A 13,437-nucleotide genomic window follows, 5' to 3' on the forward strand; every position below is an offset into this window, starting at 1 on the left:
CCAACACTATAGTCCTAATTTTTCTTTTAATATTTTAGGTTTGTTTTTTTAGAACTGTAGTCTATCTGGAATTTATGTTTCGTATTTGGAGCGAGGAAAGGTTTCCATTTCATTTTCTTCCACGTGGATAACCATTTGTACCAGCATCATTTATTAAATTAATCATTTATTTCCCACACAACTGAAATGCTACTATTCTCATAGAGTAACTCTTCATTCATACTTGGATTTATCTTTAGACTTTCTATTTTGTTTCAATACTCTGTCACTTCTTGTGTAAAGACTATACTGTTTTAATAACAGTATATTTCTAGAAAATTATAATGCCTGGTAGGATCATTCACTCTTATCATTGTTTCTTAGCACTTCTTAGATGTTTATTATTTGATATGAATATCAAATTCTTTTATTCTAAGTCTAAAACAAGGCCCATTTGTATTCTGATTGGCATTGTATTAAATTTGTTAATATGTAAAGGCTTGGCATTTTTATTACATTTTCACATTCAGGAGCTAGCCTCTCTCCTTTTATCTAAGTGTTCTATGTGCTTCAGGAAAATGGTATAGTTTTCTTTCTGTAGATTCTGTACCTTTCTACCTCTTCTTGTATTGTTTTGGATAGTATATATTTTGCTGGGAAATTGTTAGTTTTCTTTGGATTTTTAATTTCATGATATATATCTGCACATAATATTATCTTATTCTTTTAAAATCTCTGTAATTGTGGTTATCTCTTATTCCCAATATTTCATTTTTAAAAAATTTTTCTCACTTTAGTCATTTAATCAGGCTTATCAGGGAGAATTGGTCTTTTCAAAGAACTTGTTTTTGGTTTATTATTTCTGCAGTTTATTTCTGTTTTCTCAAAATTAATTTTAGTTTTTATTTCCTCTTTGTTTCTACTTTTTTAATTTTATTTTTAATATTTTTTGTTGGTTATGAATATTCATGAGATACAAAGAGGGCTTTTTTTTTCCCATCTCATTGGTTGAATAAAATAATTTTAGAGTACATTATCCTTGAATAAAGCCTTAACTATATCCCATAAGTTTTTTTTTTTTTTCCCCCTTTTTTGTCTTTTTTCGTGACCGGCAACGGGATCGCAACCCTCGGTGTTGCTCCTGCACCTTACTCAGCCAGTGAGCGGCCGGTCTGTATGTGGGATCCGAACCCTTGGCGGGAGCGCCGCCACGCTTCCCAAGCGGCGCACTGTAGCAGTGCGCCACCGGGCCGGCCCCTATATCCCATAAGTTTTGATATAAAGTTTTCTTATTTAGTTTTAAAAAATTTGTAACTTCAGTATGATTTCCTTTTGATCCAGGGACTATTCAAAAGACTATTACTTTCAGTGTTTCAAATGAGAATTTTAGTAATAGTGTGATCTCTCTCTTTTGTAAATAAGCTGTTCTTTTACTCTTGAAGCTTGTAAGTTTATTTTCTTTATCCTTGAAGTTCAGGAATTTCACTAGTCAATGTCTAGGTGTGTCTCTATGTATTTAATTCTGCCAAGGACTTGGCAAGACATTTTACTCTTTCAACAAGTATGTCTTTCTTTCACTTAGCCAGTTTTCTGTTATTTCCTTATTAATTTTTTCCATTTGATTTTTTCCTCCTTCTGAAGCTTTTATAATCTATATACACATTTTTCTGTTCTAATTCTCCAATCTTTTGACTCATTATTTTCTTTTCTTTGTATTTTTTGCTTTTGGGTATGAAATATTTCTTCCACTTTACACCAGTCTTTATTTAACCATTCTCCATTTAACAGCCTCTTAGCCCATGTCAAGTTTCTTTTTGCCTCTCTATTCCATGATATGCATCTTTGTAGCTTTTTGTCCAAGTTTCTAATGAATTTCCTTAGTAAAACTCCTAGAAAGGAATTACTGGGTCAAAGAGAATGACCTTTTTGTGTTTCAAGACTTTTGTTACCTCTTACCAAATCGTTCAGTAAAGTTGTACTAATTTATACATTCAAGAAGCATATATGTTTCTTATAACAAAATTATGTATTTTTCTTTTACAGGATTTGAAATTTCTGAAAACCAGAAGAGGCAGGCTGCAATGACTGTGAGAAAAGTCCCTAAACAAAAAGGTAAAGTTGCCTTTATACCCTCAGCCCCACTCATTCTCTGTGTGAGATTGGGGAGCCATAGGCTATGTGTTTGCATATTCCTAGGCCTGTTTCCATGCTGAGGTTCACTTAGGGTGGTGTGTGAGTGCCCAGGTCCCCGGGTGTCCCTGATGACAGGTGGCAAACATTCTTAAAGGCTTAAGGCTCGAGAGTGAATGGTGGAGGGTATTTGTATCTAAAGATAGCTCCTTGGGTACAAGAAAAAAATAGAACTTCAGGTTTTTAAAATTTATTTTTACTTAAAAATAAGAGAAACTTTACTAATAATTTAGAGATAGACAATAGTAAATGTGCATAATTTATTTAATAAGTATAAATATTTAATTTATACTTTATGAATATAATATGTATAATATTTAATAGGTATAAGTATATTGGGGATGTGTGCTCAGCTTTCACTAGTCTGAGTGCACTTACAAAATCAGGAGCCCCAATTCAGAATGGAGGACCTCAAACTGAACCAAGACAGAAGATTCAGATATTCTCTCCTTCTGTGAACCATAAACCAAAGTACTTAAAAAAGAAAAATACCTTGGGAATCAAATTTGAAATAAAGCTTTATTTTCTCTTTCTGATTAACTGGAACAAAACTAAAATGCTCAGCTGAAGAAAGGAAAGGAACTACCTTCTGCTTATTAGAGTGCCCTTTCAGTATTAGTTACTTTATATAAGTTCTTTTGGTATCTTTATGGTAACCCTAAGAAGGCGGGCACTATTAGCCCCATTTCCCAGATGAGAAAACTGAGTGTCTTCAGGGGCAAAGTCACTTCAAACCTAGATTGGCTTGATTCTGAGGCCACTGCTCTCTTCATCTCAGAGTCCTGCTGATGCCCATGCTAGGAAAGAAGAGTTCACTTTTCTGTCTTGCCTCAATTATTGATAGCTGTTTCTATTACTGACAACCATTTTCACTATCTCAAGGGGTGGACGATCTTAATGAGACTTCACTTTCCCCAGACCCTTCCTTCTGCTTTCTCAGTGGGCTCTCTATTTCTGAACAAGTCATCACGCAAAATTCAGATTCAAGTTGCCTGAAATTCCAGCAGCCACATAAAGCACTCACTTATTCCCAATGAAGCTCCCTTCGATTGAGGAGGACTGGCTGGGCCCCTTTGACTAGACATGCCTTCCTTTCAACTGCTTATTACTTCTTGCTCTCAGGAGTCCCTCACTGGCTCTTTCCCTCATCATGGAAATGTGATTTCCCTTAAATAGAGAATTAAGGCCGGCCACGTCCTACCTTTTTGGAGTTAAAATGTGAGAGACAGTGTTAGAAAGCAATCTGGAGTTAATCTCAGTGAGGACTGTATTAACAGAAGAACTGTGAGACTGTGCCTCCCTCCTCAGGCAGAGACACAGGCAGAAAAAAGTTCCAGCCAGCCAGAGTCCTCAGTTTGCAAAAGGGATATCATCCTAGAGCTTGCCTCTGTTTTGTGGAGGCTCTCACTTCCTGAGCTTCTCTCACTCTGATTTCTTCTACTGCCTGCACCAGACTGACTGAACTCCATGGTGGAATGGTACTCCTTTATTCCAGCCCAGGTTCTTGCAAGTGTATCTGACATTGGCTGGTCTTTTCACTGAGAACATTTCATGCAAAGGAACATCTACAAAGCAACCAGTGAGAAGATTGTCCTGCTAACTCATCAAGCATTTGGGTCAGGTTTCTTTCCTACCCTTTCTAGTCTCCAAGCTATTGCTTTCAGGCCCTTTCTTGTCTCTCAGTGTCTAAACACTGGTTCATGTGAACAGCTTCCTTCCCTAACAGCAATCCTAAAGTCTTCAAAGAAATTCATCTAGTTGCAAACCTCCCAGAATCCCTATGAATCTCCTCCCTTATTTCTATTTTTTGGTCTTCAAGACTCTCCTAATCCAGGACTATGGTGATTGATATATTTCGAGACTCCAGGGTGCTACACATGTGGAAGTGGTTGTCAAACTTAGAAACTCAATAGTTGCAGCTTGTAAATGGGAAGAGCAGGAAAGGCTTCTTTCAGGTACCCATGAAAACTAACTTTCTTAACCCTTCCAGTGACCCTTCCTTGGAAGTGATGGGAGGCATTGTTAAGATTTTTCCAATGTAGATGTCACTGGATGGGTCACTCTAGTGTCCCCTTCCAGCCCCATCTATAACACCATGGGACATTATCAACTTAGTCTACTGCCCTGGGAGAGGGGAAGCCTGGCTGGAAGAATAACAGAGAGGAACAGATCTCTAGTTTCAAGAAACGCCTTTTCACTTTACCTTTTTCTTTCATACTGCCTTGGTTTTAAGAATTGATATATAACTTCTTGGGAGTTAGGCACTAATTTCTGGTTTATCAACCCAATTCAGTCTGTCAACATGGAGCTTCCCAGGGCCATGAGCACAGCCCCATCTCCAGAGGCTTTAGGGCCAGCTCAAAATCAAATGAGTGCCCTGGAATAGGTAAACAATCTTGAAAAAGAAGAATAAAGTGGGAGTAATCAGTCTACCTGACTTCAGCAGTCATTATATAGCTATAGTAACCAAGATAATGTGATTTGGGCAGAGGAATAAACATATTAGATGAAAGGAACTGAACCCAGAAATAGACTACACAAATATTCCCAACCGATTTTTGACAAAAGTACAAAAACAATTCAATGGAGTAAGAGTAGGCTTTTCAGCAAATTGTGCTGAGAAAGTTGGGCTTCCACAGGCAAAATCAAGAACAACAAAAAAAAACCCTCAACTTAAACTCACACCCAATATAAAAATTAACTGAAAACTGATAATGGAATTAAATGTAAAGCTATAAAACTCTTAGAAAAAAATAGAAGAAAATCTTCAGGATGTAGGGCTAGGCAAAGAAATTCTTAGACTTGAAACCAAAAGCTCAAATTACAGAATGAAAAATTGATAAAGTGAACCTCATTAAAATTAAAAATTTTACTCTGTGAATAGGATGAAAAGACAAACTACAGGCTAGGAGAAAATATTTGCAAATTACATAACTGAGAAAATACTATTATTTAGAATATATTAAGAATTCTGAAAACTCAACAGTAAAAATACCAAACACTCCAATTAGAAAATGGGCAAAAGACACAAACAGATATTTCACTGAAGGAGATATATGGATGGTAGTTAGGCATATGATAAGATGTTCAACATTGTTAGTTATTGGACAAATTCAAATTAAAACCACAATGATATATCATTATATATCTATTAGAATGGCTAAAATGAAAAATAGTAACAATATCAAATGCTGACAAGGGTATGGAGAAACTAGATCATTCATACATTGCCAAGGAGAATGTAAAATGGTATAGTCACTCTGGAAAATAGTTCAGCAGTTTGTTCGAGCACTGAATGTACAACTGCTCTACAGCCCAGCAATTACACTTCTGGGCATTTATCCCAGAGAAATGAAAACTTATGTTCACATAAAAACCTGCAAGTGAATTTTTTTTCAGTATTGTAGATAATAGTCCAAACTGGAAACAACCCAGATACCTTTCAATGAGTAAATTATTAAACTGTGCTACATCCACACTGTGGAATATTACTCATTAATAAAAAGTAACCTGCTATTTGATACATGCAACAATTTGGGTGAATCTCTAGGGAATTTTGCTGAGTGAGAAGAGCCAATCCCCAAAAGTTATATAGGGTATGATTCCATCTATATAACATTCTGGAAATGATGTAATTTAGAAATGGGGAACAGATTAGTGGTTGCCAGAGATTAAAGAGAGGGTGAGGACAGGAGAGAAGTGAGTGTGGTTATAAAAGGGTAACAAAAGTGATCCTTGTGATGATAGAAATGTTCTATATCTTGACCGTATCCTGTAACAATGTCAATACCCTGGTTGTGATATTTTACTATACTTTTGCAAGATGTTACCATTGGGAAAACTGGGAAAAGGGTATATAGCTCTCTCTGTATTATTTCTTTATTTTATTTTATTTTTTTTTTCCTTTTTGTCTTTTTTACTGACCGGTAATGGGATCACAACCCTCAGTGTCGCGCCCGTACCGGGGACCGGCAACGGGATCGCAACCCTCGGTGTTGCGTCCGCTCCACGCTCAGCCAGTGAGTGGGAACCGGTCTCCACATGGGATCCAAACCCTCAGCGGGAGCACCGCCGCACTCACAAGCGGCGCACTCTCCAGTGCACCACCAGGCCGGCCCATCTCTGTATTATTTCTTACAACTTCATGTGAATCTCTAGTAATACCAAAATTAAAAGCTTTTTTAAAAAAATCAAGTTAGCCCTGCCCCAAATCCCTCCCTATTATTTCCATATTGTCTGTTGACATTCAGTACCCTCACATTTCTGACAGTTACCACCTTTCAAAATTGGCTCTTAGAAAAGAACCTGTTCCTTCCCACTGAAGTGCCAATGGCTGATGATGGCTCAATATGATACTGGGATCAAGTCATCAAATAAAGGCAAACAAAGAAGCTGTAATGTTGGAATTTCAGACATTGGCCAGTGGATGAGGAAGGTATTTGGGAGCAGCAGAAAGGTCTTCCTGGCATGTTTGAATCATATGCTGTGTGCCTCATCCTGTTCTTGGAGTGCAGAACAGAAGTAAACTTTGACTTTAGGACCCCTGGTTCCTGGAATCCTCCATTAATATGGATTTTGCTTTGATGGTTGCAAACCCATCTCAAAAGTTGAGAAGGTCCTTCATCTTAATGACATTGAAGCTGTTCCCTTTGAAAGGTCACAAATATATTCCAAGTCGTTCTTGCTTTCCATATATCTTCTGGTGGTGAGTTTGTTTTCTCCCTCAACTACCAATGTGAATTCCCTATTAAATGCAGGTTCATCACTCTCAACCCAGGGCAAAATACTAAATCACTGTACCTTATGTTTTAGAAAACCATCTCCCCCCAGAGACCTTCCCTGAAGTCAGTAGTTCCTAATCAGACTCTTTTGACACTTCCACGGGGAGTTGAAGAGGGAGAAAACCAAAGTCCTTTGGATTTAAATGGAGTTTGTTGGGTTCTTTGCAGAGCCAAGCCCTGTATAAGGGATTATGGTGCAGAACCAAGCCCTGCATAAGGGATTATGGTGTCTTGGAAAGAGCTCTGAACTGAGAAGTCAAAGAACATGGGTTCTAGCCCTTGCTTTGTCTCCAAGTTACCATGTGACCTTGGATATGACATTTCTCTCCAGGTCTCAATGTACACATCTGCAAAATGGCTGATGGTAATACCCCAAATTTCTTAGGGATACCTGACTGGATGGAGAAGTGTTTGGTGTTTCAGTAATAACCATACCATTCCAAAATCTGTCAGGAAGAGATGGATGATTTGCAATACCAGTTCACACTCTCTCAACTAGGCTGCCTTGTGACCCAGAGTGGTCACTGGTTGATTTGAGAAGGCATTTGTTACTTAACTTACACCCTTTCTCTTTCATCTCCCATCTATTCTAGGTGTCAACTCGGCGCGCTCAGTTCCTCCTTCTTACCCACCACCACAGGACCCGTTAAACCAGGGCCAGTACCTGGTCCCCGATGGCATTGCTCAGTCGCAGGTCTTTGAGTTCACCGAACCCAAGCGCAGCCAGTCACCATTCTGGCAAAACTTCAGCAGGTTAACCCCCTTCAAAAAATAATACCTACAAGGAGGCAGATAATTTTAAAATAAAGTAAATAAAACTATATTTATAGATGGACCTTTTTTCGAAGCAGCACTGTTGAAATTTATATATAGAGAGAGAGACAGACAGACATACACACACATAGACCCTTGACTAAACACACACACACACACACACACACACACACACACACACACACACACCCCACACACACACCCACACACACACACCCAAAACCGTTTTTTGTTGTTTTGGGGAAGTGAAATATATAGTTGGTAGTAAGAGGTACCAATGACTTTGAAACATGCAGAGTAATACACCTTCTTAAAAGTTTCCAGTTCCTACCCTGTTCTCCTCCCATTTTCTTTCAGAAATTGAAATTTCTATTTGTTTCTTTTCTTATTGCAATAATCTCTTTGCTCCCCTGTGAGTGATTCATTGACTTGTCATTATTACCATAGATGCGTTTGTACTGGTTTTTTTCTTTCATGATGATACTCATGCTGAGGACTTTTGAATTTAGTTTGATGTGGTGGGGTTTGGGAGGTTTTTTTTCCCTCTTTCATTTTTCACTGAAGCAGGAGAGGATTTCCTTTCTCCTCCCCCTCAGCCAACCATCTGCGAATGTTCCTACAGCCCTGCAGTTGCCCCAAACAGCCTTTTTCCAGCATCCTCTGTCCTCAGTCCTGCCACTCTGGACATGCTCTGTTGTGCCCTGTGACATAATTGCTTGGTATTTCTATTGCTTTCACTGTGTTTTAGGTGTTGTGGAGGGACCAACAAACAAGCGAGGGAGTGTCAGAGTATAATGATAGAGCAGACTTCAGTTCAGGGAATATTCTGCATTTGAGCTGTTTCTTCTAGCACTGGGGGTTCCCATGTTTGCAGCACTGCTGGGTCGTTGCAGTTTTGCATCTGAGGGTTAGTTTTGGGCCAATTATTCTTTTTCAAGCCGTTTTTGTTATGGATCTCCTCTTAGGCCTGTCCCTTCCTTGGCCCAAAAGAAGATCTGAACTGTCAGCAAAGAGGTTGAGACTCTGCCTCCTTGGAGAGAGATTTATCTGCCCCCCCAGTAAAAAATAGGTTTAATGTGGGGCTCCCTAGAGCAATCAGTTCAGCATCCTGTTTTTCCTGCTCCCATTTGCAGATTTTTTAAGGCAGCATTGATAGGAGTCTATGGAGAGGTTCAAGGCAGAACCCATCTGACCAAGATCATCAGCTGCCTTTAAATTATTGACTTGAAAAAGGTCCAAGGCTAACAGTAACCTTTTAAAGGAAAGAATAGGGACAGGCATAGAAATAGATATCCTTGATCCAAGATATTGTACCTGCAAATCCTACCACCCCAATTGTGTGAGACTTCCACCATTGTTAGTAGATTGCATGGACAATCTTCTCTGGCTCCTTCCTTCTCTCCCTGTCTTCCTTCTTTCTCCTGCCCTCCTGGCGCAGGAGGATTGTTGGTGTTGGCATAGTTAAAGCATTTCTGGCATTCAAAGAAGCCATGTTTCCAACATCCTCCTAACCCAGGACATTTAAAGCAAGTGAGTGAAGGGCACAGGGGCACTTTTCTCTCTGGACAAAGGGTCTGAGGGGGAGATGCTACCCTCGGGCTCATTTTTGTGAGGCTTTCCACTTCAGCAAAACTAACTTATTCTACAAAGAGGCAGGCTCCCTATAGGTATAGGAGTGCCTGTTTCTTCTCCTCACATGGCCCCTTGCCTAGATAGATAGATAGACCTTGAACAACAAGGCAAGGAGAATGGGATATAAAGGAATTAGGATGAGCCCTGCTGTGGAGAGCCACTCTAGTGAAGAATCTGCAGATTGTGAGTCTGTCCTGGACCCCATGGGAGAAGACTTCATCACAAAAAGACCTCAGCTTACCAAGAAGCAGCCATGGCTGCATGGAGGCTTCAGCATAGTTGGCTCAGTTACTGCTCTGTGCCTCCTGACCCAGACCAGGTCCTGCCCAGCCTGGGAATCTTTCCACTATGGAATCAAATTACAAATTGTTTAAGCTTTTATTCTACAATAGGCAAGTCAGACTCGTAGAGTAAGTCAAGGATGAGCCTTATCTAGGCAGAGGACCAGGGCTTGGGACTGGTCACCACTGCTCAGCACATGATTTAGCTACTTAAGCACCCTTGGTAAGGGACATGGTACCAAGCACCCAGGCTAAAATATCCTCCCTGGCAAACAGAGTGTGTGTCAGGAGCTGTGCAGGCCTCCTTTTAGTGTACTTCTTCTAGTTCCTATTTTCCATTCCTCCTCAGTAGGCTTGGCCTTGATGTGCTTCTTCTGGAGTTGGGAACACACAAGGAGGAGATGTTTGGACAAGTCCCTGGGCCTACACCTCTTGGCTAGACCCTATCATCCCCACCTCCCTGGAGCCCATCCCAGGCATTCAGAATCAGGGATATCACCTCTCACCTCCTACTTCTTCACCCAACTCACTGGTCTCACCAGATGCCAGTAATTTGTGAAAACAACAAGAAATAAGCTCTCCGTTAGTTGGAGTATACCCCCAGTCTATGGGAGCAGGGCAGACCAGTGGCCAATAATCCCAGTTAATTGGGGAGCTCAATTAATTACCAGGGCTCAGTGTCCAAACCTATTGTGTCCCCACAGCAATGCTATCCACAAGAACTCTGTAATTTTCCTCTATTTCTGCATGGCCCCAAGCTCCCCTCAACTCAATGAGGCCTGGTTTTGTTCTCCAAAAGGCTTTGCTGATGTGTTCTATGGGCCCTGCTGTGGGGAGGTGATAACTCAGAAATCCAACTCCTCTTTCTATCTCCCTCTCCTCCTTTCTCTCTCTGTGTCTCTCTCTAATGGATCTATAAGGACAGCAATAAGAGAGTTCTAACAGATCTAATGTGAAGCCAAATAGAATCTTTTAGTGCTATGGGGATGGGGTGGGCTGGGGTGGATGGATGGGCAACAGTGATTTTGATTACCCCTGCTACTCTGCATTTGCCAGTTTATTCTTTTGTTTCTTCTGACTGACTCTGTCAAAGTGTCAAAGTTGTATGTTTAAAAATGCTTAAAGAAAAAAGATGTTGTAATGACACAAAGCCTTATGAAGATATTTATGGAGTTCAATAAAAGAAGTAAAAGAACACCTTTAGGAATAGCTCTCATGCAATTTTGTGTGTGTGTGTGTGTGTGTGTGTGTGTGTGTGTGTGTGTGTGTGTGTTGCTGATTGCAAAATAAAGGGAATTTGCCTGGTGTGAAGCCGCTTACCCTAACCCATTCTTGACCTGCTATCCCTGCTGTTCCATTCCCAGGCATCCCATGGGCTGTCTGTGACCTCCCATGTTCTTTCTGGAAGAGTGAACCACAAAATCCAAGTTTTATCCTGTAATCAGGAGCACTTTGTCTTTATGGATAGAGCTGTCCTTTATGTCACCTGGCCCTTTGACAAGACTTAAAGACCCATTCATGAGTTTGCTCCTTTTCCTTGTGTCTACATACTCATGGGAGCTTAAAATCATGGGAGCCTAAAAGTGACTAATCAGGGTTATCCAGCTTATGAGTATTCCTCACCAATCCCCCACCCCCATTTAAACTGACCCCATAACTGCTCACTCTCAGAGTGTTGCTGGGGCAGGGGGGACAAGAACATAGAATAAATCGATACTAACAGGTGAATGAGTGTCATTCCCTGTACACTCCTCAATAGCCCCATTTCTTAAGTTTTCTAATCTAGGCCTCCAGACAACTCCAGCCCCAGGTCCTTTTGTCTGTAGTACCAAGAGCAAGTGGGAGAAGGACCAAGGTCTCTGCTGTGGGCTTTGTCTTACTTCAGTGTTACAGTCACTGAAGCCACCAAAGTGTTGTTTGGCCTACCAGCTTTGGACTCTTTGGGATTTCCTTATTCAGGTTGACCTGCCTACTCTTGGCTCCCAGAGGCATCTCTCCTGACCAGGATATGGGCCTGGTGAGGTAGATCTCGCTTGCCCAAGCCTTTACCTGCCAGGCCCAAGATAACAAAATGAGACTTCCCAGTATCCCCCCAAGTCCTGCCACTTGCAGGACAACAGTTCAGCCTGGTTATAGGTAGATTAGGCTATCTGGGTTTGTAACATAGTTGGAGAAGGATGTTTGGAGGTAAGATTCATGTTCCCTAGAAGGACACTGTCTGGTTCCATTTCTCCTATTTCTGTCTTGGCTGTGACTTCCTTCTCTAGTGGGCCATGAATGTCAGGTAGGCATTGTTTTCTCATCTAGTTGAGGGAGAGGGGAAAGAGGGATGGAACATGGGCATAGATTTTCCCTGTGATCTCTGTCACTTGTACTCAGCTCACGAGGCATCCATCAATACATCACTTAAGGCAGCTTCCTGAGCCAGGCTATGTCCATCTTTGCAATAGCCATGCCTCTCCACAGTCCTGCTGCCAGCCAACTGGATTAGAGTCAACTCATATCCTGGGTACCCACTCTGGGCCAGGCCTTGTGGTAGGACACACTAGATATACCAAGATGGCTAAAATATCAACTCAGTTCCTTCCACAAGTCGCTCAGAGTTTAGTGAGTACATGTAAGCATGGAGCATAACAGGGATGAATGAGGGCCTGGAGGTACTCAGATAACAGAGTGATTCTGATTGAGGAAGATCTCTTTATCAATCAGGATAAGTTTAGTTGTGCTGCAGTAACAGATATTCCCCAAATCTCAGGCTTAACACAGAAGAGTTTATGTTTTGCTCACATAAGTCCTGCCATGTCTCTCCAGGACAGCTATGAGCTATGTCTACCTTACTGCACATCCATCTGAACACATACTTCCATAGTTATCACAGGAGGAGAGAACCCTGGAGTGTTTTTCATCTCACTGACAGTAAAACTCTCTAACTCTGCTTCTGGTCACAGCCAAAGAGCCAGAATTGGTCATATGCCTCACCTAACTTCAAGATAGCAGAAAAGTGTAAATGTCCTGTGAGCCCAGAAGGACAAGAGATCTAGATATGGATGAGCATTAGAAATCTGTATTAAAGAAGAGGAGGTTTGAATTAGGCCTCAGAAAACGGAAAATTCTACCATGTTGTGAAAGTTAGAGCAACTGAGAAGTTAGGAGGAACTGTCCATACAAGACCACCCTCCTTTCTTTTTTTTAACAATCATAAATTTTTATTTAATAAAACATGCATAAGGTATTTGGCATATAAACTCCTATTTGAGGAACTGTCATTCTGTTAGTCTTGGAAGAAGGCAGGGACCAACCTCCCAAAGAAGTCAAAGTAACCTGTTAACTCTTTTCTTTCACAATCCTGGAATCTAAAGTGTGTGTACATGCATTAGGTTTGTCCTTCTAGATGCTTACACCTAGGACTTTGAATATTCAACAATATCTCAGTAACTCAGAAGCAAGTGAGAAACTGTTTCACAGTGGCACAGACAGTGACGAGTACCCAGGAGAAGTGGAGGAGTGGCCTTGATCGTTCAGCTGTGATAGAGCTGTAGATAGCATCAAAACCTGGATGTCTTGGACCACCCTCCCCTCTGACATTAATTTCAAGTTTAGAGGTCCCCAAGACCACTATTACTTCTGAAAACTATTCCAAGTCAAGGGTCCCCCAAACCATCCTTAGGTTCCATAATTTGCTGAAAGGACTCACAGAACTTACTGTTATGCTCACAGTTCCGGGTTATTACAGCTAAAGAATACCAACTAAAATCAGCCAAGGGGAAAAACATATAGGGCAGAGTACAAGGAAGTACCAC

The 13,437-nt window shown here is 40.8% G+C and overlaps 1 long non-coding RNA gene across 1 annotated transcript; it reads left to right on the forward strand.

Annotated features, from left to right (window-relative positions):
• The first annotated feature begins 2,020 nt into the window (after positions 1-2,020).
• Positions 2,021-10,840, forward strand: LOC103606749. The gene is made up of 2 exons (XR_551912.1): positions 2,021-2,091; positions 7,544-10,840. It is a non-coding gene; the product is annotated as an uncharacterized LOC103606749 (long non-coding RNA).
• Positions 10,841-13,437: the final 2,597 nt, after the last annotated feature.

Source organism: Galeopterus variegatus, unplaced genomic scaffold, assembly GCF_000696425.1.
Source record: "Galeopterus variegatus unplaced genomic scaffold, G_variegatus-3.0.2 Scaffold6821, whole genome shotgun sequence".
In the NCBI taxonomy this organism is placed as follows: Eukaryota; Metazoa; Chordata; class Mammalia; order Dermoptera; family Cynocephalidae; genus Galeopterus; species Galeopterus variegatus.